Genomic DNA, 16,819 nt, shown 5'->3' on the forward strand with positions numbered 1-16,819 from the left:
AGGAATAAAGATAAGATGAGCTAGACTCGATCAGCTTTATATGTAATTCAAAACATCAGAACACACAGTGAAATGCACCATCTGCGTCAGCAACCAACATAGTCTGAGGATTATGTTGAACAGCCCACAAATGTCACCACACTTCTGATGCCAACAGAGCATGCCCACAACTTATTAACCCTAACTGTACATCTTTGAAAAACAGGAGGAAATCAGATCACCTGTAGGAAGCCCATGCAGTCACTGAGTGAACATACAAAAAGGTACGGTGTATAAAAAGGTTGGGAAACCCTGGTATAGATATTGGAAAGCATAGGGAATTATTAGGAATGACACAGAAAATGACAGAAAGGTGAGATGACAGAGAAAAAAAGAACTAGAATTTATTCCTCAACCTTTGGTTTCTGTGATGGATAACTCACTTGTCCATAACTCATTGGTATGTATGTTCTTTCGGTTCATAAGAATTGTACCAGTGTTTGGAAATCCTTTGCAGTTAGTAAGTCTTTTGAAATTCGGAGATCATTTATAAATCAAAAATACTTTATGAGTATTAAGTATGTGTTTAGAACTATTTGTTTAAATTTAAATATGGATCATTAAAAATAAAATAACTGTGTTTAAACTACTTTGTTAGCTGGAAGTATCTCCTCCTTTGCAGGGAGAAGGGACCAGCACTCAAGCAGTGGGTATTGGCAGCTAAACCTCACTGCAGAAATTTGATAGGGAAGTAAGATAGTCCTTGAAGTGTAGCTCGACACAGTATAACCTCCCAATGGTGAGGATACCCATAGATTTCTATATCGGATAGGGCTTAGAATCTTCCTTTGAGTTTAGAGATTTGCAGACAAGGAATCTAATACCAGCACAGTTCTTAATGTAAGTTGCAAGCGGCAATCTGTTTGATGTTGGAGGCGCAGCTCTGCAAATAGTTCATATGAATTGTTCCTGTATTTGGAAATCCTTTATAGATTTGAAATCTCTTGTAATTCGGAAATGTTATACAAATCAGAAATGCTCTGTGACTGCTAAATGTCTGTTAACAATTATTTGTCTAAATTTAAATGTGTTTCATTAAAAATAAAATAAGCTGTGTTTAAACTTCTTTGTTAGCTGCAGGTATCTCCTCCTTGGTAGGAAGGGGGAACCTACTACTCAAGCAGCTAAACCTCATCACAGAAACTTTATAGAGCAGTAAGCTAGTCCTTAAAGAGTAGGTAGATACAGTACAAACTCCCAATAGTGAGGGTACACATAGATATCTATATCAGATAGGGCTTGAGTTTAGATCTTTGTGGATAGGGAACCCCATACCATCATGCTGATGAAGGGTCTTGGACTGAAACATTCATTGTTTATTCCCCTCCATAGAACCTGCTTAAATTGATGAGTTTCTCCACTATTTTGTGTGTGTACTCCTCAAAATGAATTATGATGAATTTTTAACAATGAGGTGATACTAAAGTATTTTTCTTGCATGTTATGCGATCCAGCAGCCTATATCGACTGCAGGTTCCCCAATCTCTGTTTGAGGCCCATTTAAAATAGAATAGAGTCAAAGAGTCAGCTCCACAGCAGAGACACAGACCCTTTGGCCCATCTCATCTATGCTTCCATCAACCTGCACCCAAGTTATAGCCCTCCACAGCTCTCCCATCTGTGTATTCTTCTTAAATGTTGAATTCAAACCAACATCTATCACATCGGCTGGCAGTGTGTCTCACACTCTCACCACCCTCTGAGTGAAGAAGTTCCCCTTCAGATTCCACTCAAACATTTCACCTTTTGCCCTTAATCCCTGACCTCTAGTTGTCATTCACCCAACCTCAGCGGAAAAAGCCTGCCTGCATTTCCGTATCAATACCCATCATAATTTTTGCATATCTCTTTCAAATCTACCCTCAATCTACAGTCTAGGGAATAAAATCTGAGCCTATTTAACCTTTCCCTATAACTCAGGTCCTCAAATCCTAATAACATCCCTGTAATCCCCCCTCCTTCTCTAACGTACATTTGACATGAGCAGCAGGGCTGATTATACTTAAACCCAAGTGCTTGACTATAATCATTTCCCGTAAAAGACATTAACTCTGCACAGCCAAGAGGAATCCTTGTAGCACAGCACTGAATTACAGATGTGCTGCATTGTCCGTCCTTTGTTACATGCAGGTAATGAATATTAATGATGCTAAGGGAAGTGGTGTCACTGCGCACAAGATTAATTTTATTTTCCATCATAAATGTGGGTTCATTTTGACTGTGCTCTTTACAAATGAGATTTATTCAGCTGGTGTCATGGAATGATAATTACTATCAGCTCACAAAAGGTCTGGATAATGGGTGTGACACCCTCCTGCAGGGGAGCACTTCCGTGAGATGGCTATTGTCAGGTTTAAGGAAGGTGCTGTGTTATTTGGAGAGACACTAAAGCTCCCTCTCTATTTTTCTATCATCCATGTGCCTAACTTAAGTACCCTAATGCAGGAGTTTCTAACCTGGAGTCCATGGACCCCTTGCTTAATCGTCCAAGGCATGAAAAGGTTGGGAACCCCTGCCCTAATGTATCTGCTTCTACCATCACCCCTGGCAGGACTTTACATGCATCCACTGCTCTCTGTGTGAAAACCCTACCTCTGACATCCCCCTATACTTTCTTCGAATCACGGTTAAAATTATACCCTCTTGTATTAGCCACTTCCTGTCCTGGGAAAAAGTCTCTGGCCATCCACTTAATCTTTGCCTCAATGTCTTACACATCTCTGTTAAGTCACCTGCTTTTGAACTCTTTAGTCCTACTTCTTTTGGGTGGTGGGGTGGAGATATGTCTCTACCAAAGGAGGTGTGAAGTGCTCCTTTCCTCCGCTAGCCTGCAGGTCACCCTTGGGCAAGGGTCAAGGAACCCATGGGAGTAGGTGGTGGATGGTTATACGAGCACAAGTCCTGGTTATGTGACCACTAATGTCAGGCACTTAATCTCTAAAGAGAATTGATAATTGTTGGGGTCACCCATCTTGTAAAGACACTGCACAGAAGAAGGCGCTTCTGTAGAAAGATTTGCCAACAGCAATCATGGTCATGGAAAAACCATGTCATATGACACGGCACATAACGAGCAAACTGCTAGGAATGAATTTGGTTTTTGCAAAAGCTCTGGCCTGCACTGCTGTTTTAGATGATTCATTCACCTGCATCCTTAAGTCCCTCCAATCATCAAATTAATTCAGCTCATTATATTTTAGGATATGGGTGATTTACACAATGAAATTGCTGAGGCGTTTCATTGTGACACAGCAGGTACAGCTGCTGCCACGCTGCTCCAATGACCAGTTTTCGATCCTGACCTCGGGGGCTGTTTACCTGTTGCTTTTGGGACCATGGGGGCCTTTACATCTGTATTGGTTTATTGTGTCACCTGCTCCAAGATACAGTGAATGGTTTTATTCCAGTTTCCTCCAACAAAACAAAGATTTGTATGGTCATTGGTTACTGTAATTTAGTCTAACTCTTGGTAGATAGTAGGGGAATCTGGAGAAAGATACGATCTTCCAGTTTAAGATGGCACTGGTGAAGCACAGAGACCACATTCTGGCAGTAACACAACCATGAACTACTTTATTACTCAATCTTTTTCTCAAAAACCATCACTGAAATCAACCACCTGTAACTTCCCTTTTGGAATTGAGCTTTAAATTGCCTGAACGACCTGCCGTTCTTATAGTGTGAACTGAGGTCTCGAAGATGCAAGGTGGTTGTGGCATGGTGTGTACAGGCAGAAGTGAGGTGGCAGGACCCAGGCCTGAGAGCCAATGTTTGGCCTTTGCTGGGGTAGATTTGGAGGCGATTTGAACCGAGGCGAAGCAGAGTCGAGGTGGCAAAGCCCGGGCCAAGAGTGAGGAACCTCCCGCTGCTTGGTTGACTTAAGCTCTGGGTCAGATTGGAAAGGTTGGGTAAGGGCTGAACCGAGGTGGCAGGGTCCAGACCCGGGAGCAGATCGAGTCAGCAAGGAAGAACGACCCGAGGTCTGACCGCTTTAAGCACTGATGCAGTTTGAAATGGTCAGAGGTCAGAAAGACGAAGGACAGGCCAGTGTTCAGCTTGCTGCTCTGCAAGGTTTGCTCTTCTCTGTGCTGAATTGAGGCTGTAGCCTCCAACTGATGGGCCCCCGGATCAGCTGTGACTGGCTTCATGGCTGTGAACTCATATTTGTGAACTTCAGTTCTGAACATTGTTTGCATGATTTGTTTTTTTCTGCATATTGGGTGGCTGACAGTCTTTTTTTAATGGATTCTATCGGGTTCCTTTGTTTTGCACCTGCCTGAAAGGAGATGAACCTCAAGATTGTATATGATATACATACTTAGATAGTAAATGTATTTGAACTTCCAGAACTTTGAAGTTGATGGGTGAACCTTAAGACATAGGAGCAAAATTAAGCTATTCGACACATTGTGTCTGCTCCCCTGTTCAACCATGGCTAATTTATTTTCCCTCTCAACCACATACTCGTACCTTCTCCCTGTAACCTTTGACCCCCTTACTAATCAACAACCTATCAACCTTCATCTTAAACACACCCGATGACTTGCCCTCCACATCAGTCTATGGCAATGAGTTCCATAGATTCACCAACCTCTGTCTAATGAAATTCTTCCTCATTTCAGTTCAAAAGAAACATCCTATTCTGGGACTTAACCCTCCAGTCCTAGACTCTCCCACAACTGGAAACATCCTAGCACATCTAATCTATCTAGCTCTTTCAATATTCGGTAGATTTTAATAATATTGCTTGACTCGATTCTTTTAAACTCCAATGAGTACAAGCCCAGAGCCTTCAACTGCTACTCAAACATTAACCCTTTTATTACTAGGATCATTCTAGTAAACTTCCCCATCCCCTCTGCAATTCTAACACATCATTTTGTAAATGAGTGACGATTGGTCACAAATGGAAAATAGGGAAAAAGAATTGATAGTATTGCTCTGAAAGCCTACAGGGGCATGATGGGCTGATTGGCCTCCTTTCTATCATAAGGGATATAAATAATAGACAACGTATCAGATCAATGGATTGGGAGAGGAGTGAACATCGCTCTGAGGAAAGTTATCAGTTGCAGGTTTAACCCACAATCTGAAGGTAGAGCGTTCCTATGAAACTCCGTAAACTGAAATGTCATAAAGCGAAGAAGCAATTACCATTAATTTATATGGGGAAAAATATTTAAGCATTCCCAGACCTAAAAAATAACCTACCAAATCATACCAAATAACACATAAAACCTAAAATAACATGAACATATAGTAAAAGCAGGAATGATATAATAAATATACACCCTATATAAAGTAGAAATATTGTATGTACGGTGTAGTTTCACTTATCAAAATCGGGGAGACAGCGAGCCAAAGTCAATTTAAATTTTAAAAAATCGGCACGTACACGCATGCACAAACAACTACCCACACAAGGTTTCATGGTCATTGTAGTCTTTCTCAGGGTAAACACAAGTGTAAAGCTGCTACCATCAGGGAGGATACACCTGGAGACACACACTCAATGATTCAGAGACAAATTCTTCCTCTCTGCCATCAGATTTCTGAAAGGCCCATGAACACTGTCTTGTTATCCCTTTTGATTTACGCCACTTATTTAACTTCTAATTTATAGTAATCTGATGCACTTGCACTGTATTCCTGCCACAAAACAACAAAATTCACATTATCTAATTCCACTATTGTAAATGTCTTTGAGACATGAAATTATCAAAATATGCACATCTTATGTTACCTTTCTTTCTTTTCCATATATATATAGAGATACACACACATATATATTCCAGCCTAACAAGTTACACCGCCCAGTAACCCGCCTATTAACTTGCTCTAATCACAAACTTTATTCCAGTTTCCTCCCATGTACCAAAACTGTAGATGCTTGGTAATGGCTGTAATTTAACCCAGGTACAGGTGCAGTCTGACCCTGAAACCCCTGTACACAGTCATGTAGGAAATAGAGAAGCACTGTGAACCTCTCCTTTTGCCAATTATGGTCACGATCACCGGCCAGATGATCACAGTTCAGCTGTCGGCAAGAGGATGGGTTTTACTGACAACTGAATTCAGGCTTGGGATTCTACGGTTGGGATGTTGCTACCATTTCAGGCCCCTCTTATCAAAGGCTGCTGTATAGAAAAAGATCAGGAGTAGGATTATTACTTCTCAAATCATTGCAATATTGAGTGGCTTAGTGTCGACTGCACTAGAGACCTGTAATGTTGAAGTATGTTCATGGGTTTGATAAGTGAGACAGAAAACACTGACTGTGAATAAATATGTTAATCATTTATTTAAAAAACACAAAAAAATTCAACCTCAACATTTAAGTTCCCCCCCCCCCCCAAGTTACACAAACTACAGAACTAAATATTCAACAGATACTTAGTTAAAAGTGCATGAAGCATACCTTCCTTATGGTTCCAGGAACCAAGGGGAGAGCAAGAATCTCTCACAGGTGCTATTCTTTATACCCCAGAGGTATTTGAAACTGGACACTAGGTCGTGACATGCAAGCCAACCAATGGGAAGCTCAGATACAGTTTTTAAACTGACCAATCACAGCAGAAGTGGCTTTCATCCAGCTAATATGCCACATCCCCTACAGGATGCTTCACCCCTCAAAAGTTGCTACACTGTGACAATTTAACCCTCAAACTAGTAATACCCTTGCTAACTCCCAACTCAGTGACATATAAAACACAAATACAATACTCAGTACTGTAACCCCAATAGTTACCTCCTTTGCTCCAGTGTACTATAGTATCCTACCAGCCTCCCTGCAACCCAGCCTTCTCTCGGAGTGTAATAGTCAATGAGCCAGTCCCCCACTTAATCTTATACACTGACTCTCAGGTGTGATCAGCCAGGTGAGTGATGTCTTCCAACCTGTTGGGAATATAGGTGCAGCATTCTTGACCAATAGCGGTACAAGTGCCACCCTTCTTTGTGAGCCAGTAATCTACTGTCATCACTGTAAAGTGCTGTGCTAACCACCACGCAACAACACCACCCACAGTATGAGTGTAACATCCAACTGACTTCCTTTAACAGAGATGTCATTGACAGGAGGATTTTGGGATTAAGATAATTGGTAGAAGGTTGATTCAAATCACCAGCTCTTTTTTGAGCTGGCAAGGGCACAATGGACAAAATGGGCTGCTTCGATGCCATGAATTTCAATGAGAGAACACTGAAGTGATTCCCAACACAGTACGTTTAGGCTCCCATCCAATAAAAATTAGACTGGACGTAGGACGAAGCAACTAGTTACTCACAGTTAATTCAGGAAGTACAGACCCGACCAGGCTATCACAACTGGTACATCTCCCACAGCATGCCAATTTGACATTCATCTGAATTAACGGGGCCAGATGTTTCACTAAGCAGGCAATGGGGTTTCAGCATTCTTCTGAGAGGTTGCAAAAACATTCCCACTCTCCCTCACACAGATAGACACCACACTTAAACCAGGAGATAGGAGCCTACCATTCACTGGTGTACACTCCGTTACTATAAAAGACAAGGCACTGGCTTGGTGGTCTTATTCATATTGATGTTAATTCTTGTGTTTTCTGCCTAACTGTTAAATATAAATTCTATCAAAATTGCAATGTGCATGAAGTAATGAGATAATCTTTATTTTTGATGCACCTGAGTGTTACTTCTTCCAGCCCATCAGCGGAACAGATTAAATTCTTCTTCTTGTAATGTCTCTTTTTTCCTTTTCTAGGTGGCTGGGGTCCTGTCGGAGTCTGTGATCTACAGCTGCACTCACTCTGTGGTTCTGCATGGTAGCGTGTTTGGTTCTTGGAGCTTGCCAATTGGCCACATTTTCGATATCTCCAGGAGCGGCCTAGAAGGCAGGCGCCTTCAGGGTGTAGCCCTGCAGACCCATTTTCTCACCAGTCTTGCGGGAAGCCAAAACATTGAGACAGCGAGTAGGGCTGAACGAGGTGTCTGTTCTTGGGTGATCACCCTCTTTCTCTCAATGGTGTGTGAGAGTTTGCTGTCGACTCTCAAGTCAATACTGCTTGCTGCTGCATGTGCATAGCAGGGCCTTGGGATTCTTAAACTTTTCTGTCATTTATTCTTTGGGGTTTTCCTACTGTTTTGTGGATGTCTGCGAGGAGTAAGAATTTCAGGTTGTATACTGTATGCGTTTTCTGATGCTAAATGGAACCACTGAACCATAATTTCTACCGCTTAATTCTTTTGTACTTCAATGAATTCTGAAATCCCTGTCTATTATTTCTGCAATAACCACTTGCTCCATTGCTGTTGGTTTGACACTTGCCTACCAGAACAACCATCTGTATTTGAATGGTGTGGTAGCATAGTGATTAGCACAATCACTTTACAGCAACAGTGATCCTTGATCAGGATTCAGTTCCCACTGCTGTCTGTAAGGAGTTTGTATGTTTTTCCTGTGACTCCAAGTTTTCCGCGTTCCTCCCACATTCCAAAGGTATACAGGTTACAAGGTTAATTAGTTACATGAGTGTGATGAGTGGCAGGGGTTATTGGGCCAGAAAGGTTATTTATCTGTAATTAAGTAAATTAAATTATAATTATATGTGCCTCATGCTTATTACATCAGCTGCAATTCATGAAAACAACAAACCTTCCAAACAGACCAAAGAGCAGTTCTATCTATTTTGCCCGTTAGGCTGCTTGCATTTAGAACAACAATAAATGTCCTCCTTCTTTGGACGTGTTCAAGGATTTCTTCATCATGTCAGTAGCTTCCTCTTGGTTTTCACTGCTGTCAGTCATACAAGTCCTGGGTGGAGAGTCAGGAATACCATCACACTCAGATGTCAAAGAATTCTTCTTTACTGTTTCGATAAAAAAAATTACCTGTCAGGTTTGTAAGCCCTCAGCCGAACTCCCGAACCTGGAGGACTGGTGGACCATTCTTAGTCTGACCTCTACCCTTTGACCTATTTAACACGGTTGATCCTACCATGAGCCAACACATGAAGTCCTGACTGCAGCGACTCTAGCTCTCTGGGTCATTGAGACACACAAACCTCCAAACCATGACAAGGTTTTAGAACATTAGAAAGTTATTGACAGAGACAGGCCACTGGCCCAACAAAGCTTGCCAATTTCCTATTCACATAGTGTGTTGAAATAACTATTAGATATGAAAGTCTCTTAGGTACTACTCTCAACTACACATGTAAATTGTTTGCTCCATTTCTTTACTTGCTGTGTAAAGAAATGCTTCCTGATGTTAGTCTGTAATCTCCTTTTAACCAATCTTCACCAATGGCCCCAGGTCCTTGATGACGGATTAATATTGAAGTGACAGCTAGCATCCACCATACTGAAACCCTTAATGATCTGAAATAATTCTTCCATTGGCATCCTGGTGCTGATGTAACAGAAACATTCCCTCGCAGGTCCGGTGAAGAGCTTTAAAAAAACAATCTGTATAAAAGAGGTATCGCGTAGCAGATCAGTCACTGAGGGAGCGGTCGTACTGGGAGTACTGAGGCTTTGGTTCAACAAGGCTTTGCCGAGGACAGGCAGCGGGAAGGTAAGTAGGTAAGTACATTCTTTATTTCTTATTTCTTTTTTTTCCTGAATTAACTCTTGAGAGAATAAGGGGTATGTCTGCAGAGCCAGTATTCTGTTCTGGGTGTCAGATATGGGATTTCCAGGAGACTACTAACCTCTCCGATGGCCATATCCTTAGAGACTGTGTTAGGGAAATGGAACTGCAGCTTGAATGGGATCCATGATCAGCCATGATTGAAGTGGAGAAGCAGAATCGACAGGTTGAATGGCCCAATTCTGCTCATATGTCTTATGGCCTATCATGTGTCCTCTTATTCTACATCTACTTAGGCTAAGACAATTTAATTTTTAAAATCTTTCATCATACTCATACTCTCCAGACCTGGAATGAGTCTTGTCTCCCTTCTTTGAACTCTTTCCAGTGCCTTCACATCCATCACACAATATGGAGACCAAAATTGTAGGCAGTACTCAAGGTGTGGCCTCACTAGTGCATTATACAGCTTAAGGAGTTTGAGCTTAGAAAAATAGAGGGCTATGTGCTAGGGAAATTCTGGGTAGTTTCTAGAATAGGTTACATGGTTGGCACAACATTGTGGGATGAAGGGCCTGTAATGTGCTGTAGATTTCCATGTTCTATCTTCTATGTCTCTATACTTGAACTCCACTGAACACATTATGTAGCCAATTATATAGTTGTGGTCCTATTAGATATCAATCTAATTTGCCTTGTTATAATTCAGGGAGTTTATTGATGCGTTGTTAACCAAAGCAAGCTCTCTATTATTGAGTCCCTCACAGATATTAAAAAATGGTACAACAAAAATGAAATGTTGTGTATTTAATTTTTCACTAATATTTGAGTAATATTCTAAATATGTCTTTGATTAAGCATTCCTTATTTATTTAAGTAATTCATTATGGGTTGTATATAAATACATGAACCACATCTGTCATGCCGCTACCATATGATAGGTGTGTACCTCACATAATGTAAAGAACAAATTAAATCTTGCATATCTCAGCTCCTTGTTTTTCTTCTACTTAGTTTAATGTTTTGAAGTTATAAAACATATCACCAGACAGGAGTGGGAATGATCGATCCATATTCAACTATTCAATTATAATACTGCAGTATTCGTGTTAAGTTTAGGGTTAGTGAGTTACGAGTATGCTATGGAAGCATGGTGACACTTGCGGGCTGCCCCAACCCTTTGCAAATGATGTCCCAAATGACATTCTTCTCCGTATGTTTCAACAAACTTGTGGTAAATAAAGCTGATCATTAAAGAAATGATTTTCTTTACTTTTTTTTCAATGACCGATCATACGTTTTATTTTAATTCAGTGTCTCCAGGGATCTCTTGAACTATATCCATCCACACTCATAAAGTGGTCCCACAGTCAGAGCAAAAAAAAATTTAAAACTTTAGTTTTTAGTTGAGTGTTGCAGTGAGTGAGTTTATCCACACAGGTTCAAGAGCCTGATGGTTGAAGAGTAATAACAGTTCCTAAACCTGGCGGTGTGGGTCCTAAGGCTCCTGTACTTCCTTCCTGATGGCAGTTATGAGAAGAGAGCATGGCCTGGATGTTTGGGTCCTTGATGATGGATGCTGCTTTCTTGTGGCAGCAATCCTTGTGGATGTGTGTGCTCAGTGGAGGCTTTTCCTGTGATGGACTGAGCTGTATCCACTCTATTTTAGACCATAAGACGTTGGAGCAAAATTAGGCCATTTGGCCCAACGAGCCTGCTCCACCGTTTAATTTTGGCTGATCCTTATATCACCTCCTCAGCCCCACTCCTCCCCCCTTTTCCCTGTAACTTTTGATGCTGTGGCCAATCAAGAACCTTTCGACTCTGCCTTAAATACACCCAATGACCTGGCCTCCAGAGCTGCTTGTGGCACCAAATTTCACTAATTCCTCACTCTCTGGCAAAAGGAATTTCTCCACATCTCTGTTTTGAATGGATGTGTCTTTACCTGAGGCTGTGCACTCTTGTCCTAGACTCTCCCACCATGGGAAACTTCCTTTTCACATCCACTCTATAGTCCTTTCAACATTCAAAAGGTTTCAATGAGACCCCCGCCCCCGCCTTATTCCTTTAAATTCCAGTGAGTACAGACTCAGAACCACCAAAGGTTCCTTGTATGATGACTCTTTCATACCCAGAATCATCTTCGTGAACCTCCTCTGGACCCTCTCCAATGCGAACACATATTTTCTTAGATAAGGAGGCCAAAACTGTTCACAATACTGAAGGTGAGGCTTCCCCAGTGCCTTATAAACCCTCAGCATCACATTCCTGCTCTTGTATTCTAAACCTCCTGAAATGAATGCAAACACTATATTTGCCTTCCTCACCACCGACTCACCCTGCAAGTTGACCTTTAGGGTGTTCTGCATAAGGGCTCCCAAGTCCCTTTGCATCTCTGATTTTTGGATTTTCTACCCTTTTAGAAAGTAGTCTGTACATTTACTTCTTCTACCAAAGTGCATGACCATGAATTTTCTAACATTGTATTTCATTTGCCACTTTCTTGCTCATTCTCCTAATCTGTCTAAGTCCTACTGCAGCCGACCTGTTTCCTCAAGACTACCTGCCCCTCCACCACTCTGTGTAATATCTACAAAATTGGCAATGAGGCCATCTATTCTATCATCTAAATCATTGATATAAAGCATAAACATAAGCAGTTCCAACAGCGACCCCTGAAAAACACCACTAGTCACTGGCGGCCAACCAGAAAAGGATCCATTTATTCTCTTCGTCAGGACAAAGCCCGAAACATCGACAGTGCTTCTCTTTATAGATGCTGCCTGGCCTGCTGTGTTCCACCAGCATTTTGTGTGTGTTGTTTGAGTTTCCAGCATCTGCAGATTTCCTCGTGTTTGCTCCTTTTATTCTCACTGGCTGCCTCGTACAATCAGCCAATGCTTTATCCATTCTATTAACTTTATTGTAAATCCATGGGCTCTTAACTTGGTAAACAGCTTCATGTGTGGCACCTTGTCAAAGGCCCTCTGAATGTCCAAATACACAATATTCACTGCATTCCTTTTATCAATCCTAGTTGTAACCTCCTCCTCAGAGAATTCCAACAGGTTCTTCAGGCATGACTTTCCCTTAAGGAAACTATGCTGACTTTGTCCTATCTTGTCCTATGTCATCAAGTATTTCATAACCTCATCCATCACAATTGACTCCAACATCTTCCCAACCACTGAGGTCATTAATTTTCTTTCTGCTGCCTCCCTCCTTTCTTAAAGAGTGGAATGACATTTGCAATTTTCTAGTCCCCTGGAACCATGCCAGAGTCTAATGATTCTTAAAAGATCATTAATATTGTCTCCATAATCTCTAATACTTCCTCTTTCAGAACCTTAGGGTGCAATTCATTTAATCTGAGTGACTTATGCACCTTTATCTCTAAATTCTCTCTTCAGGGCTTTTTTGCCTCTTTGCCCTTTGTCATTGGTACCAATATGTACCAACACATCTTGCTGCTCCCCCTTCCCCTCCAAAATGCTGTGGACATGATCTGAGATGTCCCTGACCCTGGCACCTGGGAGGCAACATACCAGCAGGGTGTCCCGTTCACACTCACAGAATCTTCTGTCTGTTTCTCTGACTATTCAGTCACCTATCTCTGTCACTCCCTTCTTTTCCCTCTTTCCTTTCTGCACCACGGACCCATGCTCAGTTCCAGTAAGCTGAACTCCGTGGCATCCCCCTGGGAGGTCATCCCCCATGAAAGTATCCAAAACGGTGTACCTATTTTTTGAGGGGAAGAGCCACAGTGGTACTCTGCGCTTACAGCCTATTCACATTTCCATTTGTCCTGACTGTCATCCAGTTAGTTTAGATGGCTTTTTCATTCTTGTGTATTGGTATTGCAAAGAAGATTATGAGAAATGTTTAAAGGAAAACTGTTGCAATCATAATTATTACAGTGTTACTTTCCATTTCCATGGATCCTTCTCTTCTGTACAGTGTGCAGAATCTGTAAATGTCCTCTTCTTCCTTTCTTGAATCCCGAGACTTATCAGGCAGAAAACATCAAAATTTGCATAGAACACTAGTTAATGATTGAGATTAAAGGTTACCTTTATTTATCTCAAGTACATTGAAACATTGAAAATAACAGTGAAGTGCATCGTTTGTGCTAAATCAAATTAATGAAGGTTGTGCTAGGGGCACTTTGCAATGTTGCAATCCTTTCTGTGCCAACATAGCATACCCACTACTCACTAACCCTGACTATATGTCTTCGAAATGTGGGAGGAAACCGGAATACCCAGAGGAAACTCATGTGGTCACGGAGAGAATGTATAAACTCCTTACAGACAGTGGTGGGAATCGAACTCTGATCAGTGACTGCTGGTATTGTAAAGTGATTGTGCTAACCAGTAGGCTGTGCCTCATAGACCTCAAAGTTATTCTCTGTTGTTTCAAAGAAGCAAAATACAACTCAAATTAGATCCAAATTCATCTGTAGTCAAGGACGGGGATGGAATTGGTGATACTAATCCACTTAGACATATATCAAATTGGTTGTGGAAGAGACAGGGTTATTGCATTTCTCCTCTGCCCTCATGGTAAGGCATGCACTGTGCAGAAGTCATACGGTGAGATCATTTCTCACAGCGCTCTTCCAAATTGCTTTATAACTGACACTGACGGCTGAAATAGCAATCTCCCATTCCCTTTGCTTTCTCTACCGAGTCACTGAGCCTCTCGGTGTTCTGTTCCTGTTGAATTTTCTGCTGATCCTCATATAGGATTAGAATCAGAATCACATTTAATATCACTATGGCATACATTGTGAAATTTGTTGTTTTGTAGCAGCAGTATATTGCAATACATAAGAAAAAGATCTATACAGACCTATACATATAAAAATATAAATTAAATAAGTAGTGCAAAGTGCAAGGGGAGAAGTGCAGTTTTAATCAAAAAGCTCCAAATCCTGGGCGTCTGCATCTCCCGCTCCAACTGGATCCTTGCCCTCCTCACCAGAAGACAGTGTGGGATGGAAATCTCCTCCTTGCTGACGGTCCACAGTGAAAGTGTGCTTAGCCCACTGCTCCGCTCCTTCTACACCCACGACTATGTGGCGAGGCACAGCTTAGACACCATCTGTAAATTTGACAACATACATCATCACGTACATACAGTGATGTATCAGACACATATATTAGTTGGGATCATGTGGAACAATTGTTAATAACTTGGGTTACAAGTTTAATTGAAATATGAAACGTGCTAATTTAAAAACAAGCTTGTCACCATTGTGCTGAATGAGACACTGACGTGTGCATCCTTGAAGGGATTACTTAGCTGTACTTAGTAGCAATGTTAGTCCTGATGAAGGGTCTCTGCCTGAAACGTCAACAGTGCTTCTTCTCATAGATGCTGCCTGGCCTGCTACGTTCCACCAGCATTTTGTGTGTGTTGCTTGAATTGCCAGCATCTGCAGATCTCCTTGTGTTTGCTTTAGTAGCAATGTACAACATTTTATCATGGATTACATTGTACATATTCAGTACAGAAATATAAAGTCACCTCTTTCTCCCTTATTAGGAGAGAGAGAGCCTGCAGCATGTCGAATCATCTGGTGAACAATGTAGTCTTTGGGGTAACTGCAAGTCTGTGTCTTTGCTATTGCTTTGCTCATGCTTGAGTGCTGGTAGTGGGTGCACTTTATTTCTGCTGATGGGGAAGGGGGATTGTTACTTGCTGCCACTTATGCAAGGGAGGGAGGCGAGCTGGGGGGGACTTTGGAGTTCTAACATTTAACTGTTGTTCATTCTTGGGGCACTTCTCTGTTTTCGTGGATGGTTGCGAAGAAAAACCATTTCAAGATGTATATTGTATATATTTCTCTGACATTAAATTGCACCTTTGAATGTTCTGGTCTGGCCTATACAGTAACTCAATGCCCCACTGTAATGACCCAGCCACTACCTTAAGTCTGAGTGTCCAGGACCAAGGACTGGAGGCCCAGAGGTTTCCTGTCCTGGGGTTGGGGCCTGTTCTGGGCCAAGGACTGGAGGCCTAGAGGTTTCCTGCCCTGGGATAGGGGCCTATCCAGGGCCGAGGACTGGAGGCCACGAGGCAGCCTAATCTGGGATTGGGGCCTGTCCTGGGCCAAGGACTGGAGGCCCAGAGGCAGCTTGTCCGGGGTTGGAACCTACTTGTGTGAATGGGTGCATGGGTGCGAAGGTGGAAGGAGGTTTGTCTTGCTGTTGTTTTGTTATTTTATTAATACTTGCTCTGAGTATTGTGGACGTGCTATGTTGCCACTGGAATGCATAGTGACACTTGCAAGCTGCCTCCAGCACATCTTGATTGTGTTGGTTGTTAATGCAAATGACACATTTCACTAACAAGAGAAAATCTGCAGATGCTGGAAGTGCAAAGCAACACACACAAAATGCTGGAGGAACTCAGCAGGTCAGGCAGCATCTATAGAAAAGAGTACAGTCAACATTTCAGTCTAAGGCCCTTTAGCAGGACTGGAGAACAAAAGATGAGGAGTAGAGTTAAAAGGTGAGGCAAGTGGAGGGAGAAACACTATGTGAGAGGTGAAACTGGAAGGGGGAGGGGTGAAGTAAAGAGCTGGAAAGTTGATTGGTGAAAGAGATACAGAGCTGGAGAAGGGGGAATCTAATAGGAGAGGACAGAAGGCCATGGAAGAAAAAAAAGGGGTGAGGAGCACCAGAGGGAGGCGATGGGCAGGCAAGGAGAAAAGATGAGAGAGGGTAAAGGGGATGGGGAATGGTGAAGGGAGGGAGGCCATTACTGGAAGTTCGAGAAATTGTTGTTCATGCCATCAGATTGGAGGCTTCCCAGATGGAATATAAGGTGTTGTTCTTCCAACCTTAGTGTGACCTCATTGCAACAATAGAGGAGTGTATTTTACTGTGTGTTTCAATGTACATGAGATTAATAAATCTGAATTGGAATCAGAACCTATCTTATAGAGCCATAGAAAAGACTAGAACAGAAGCAACCCCTTCAGCCCATCTAGTGTGTGCTGAACCATTTAATCTGCCTACTCCCACTGGCCTGCATCGAGACCTCATTCGTCCATTCCCCTACCATCTATGTACCTATCCAAACTTCTCTTAAGCATTGAAATCGAGCTCATATGTCCTACTTGTGCTGGCAGATCATTCTGCTCTCTCACTACTCTCTGAGTGAATTCATTACAATACATTACATATTTCAATTTATAAATGT

The sequence above is a fragment of the Hypanus sabinus genome, chromosome 17 (genome assembly GCF_030144855.1).
Source record: "Hypanus sabinus isolate sHypSab1 chromosome 17, sHypSab1.hap1, whole genome shotgun sequence".
NCBI classification, from domain to species: domain Eukaryota; kingdom Metazoa; phylum Chordata; class Chondrichthyes; order Myliobatiformes; family Dasyatidae; genus Hypanus; species Hypanus sabinus.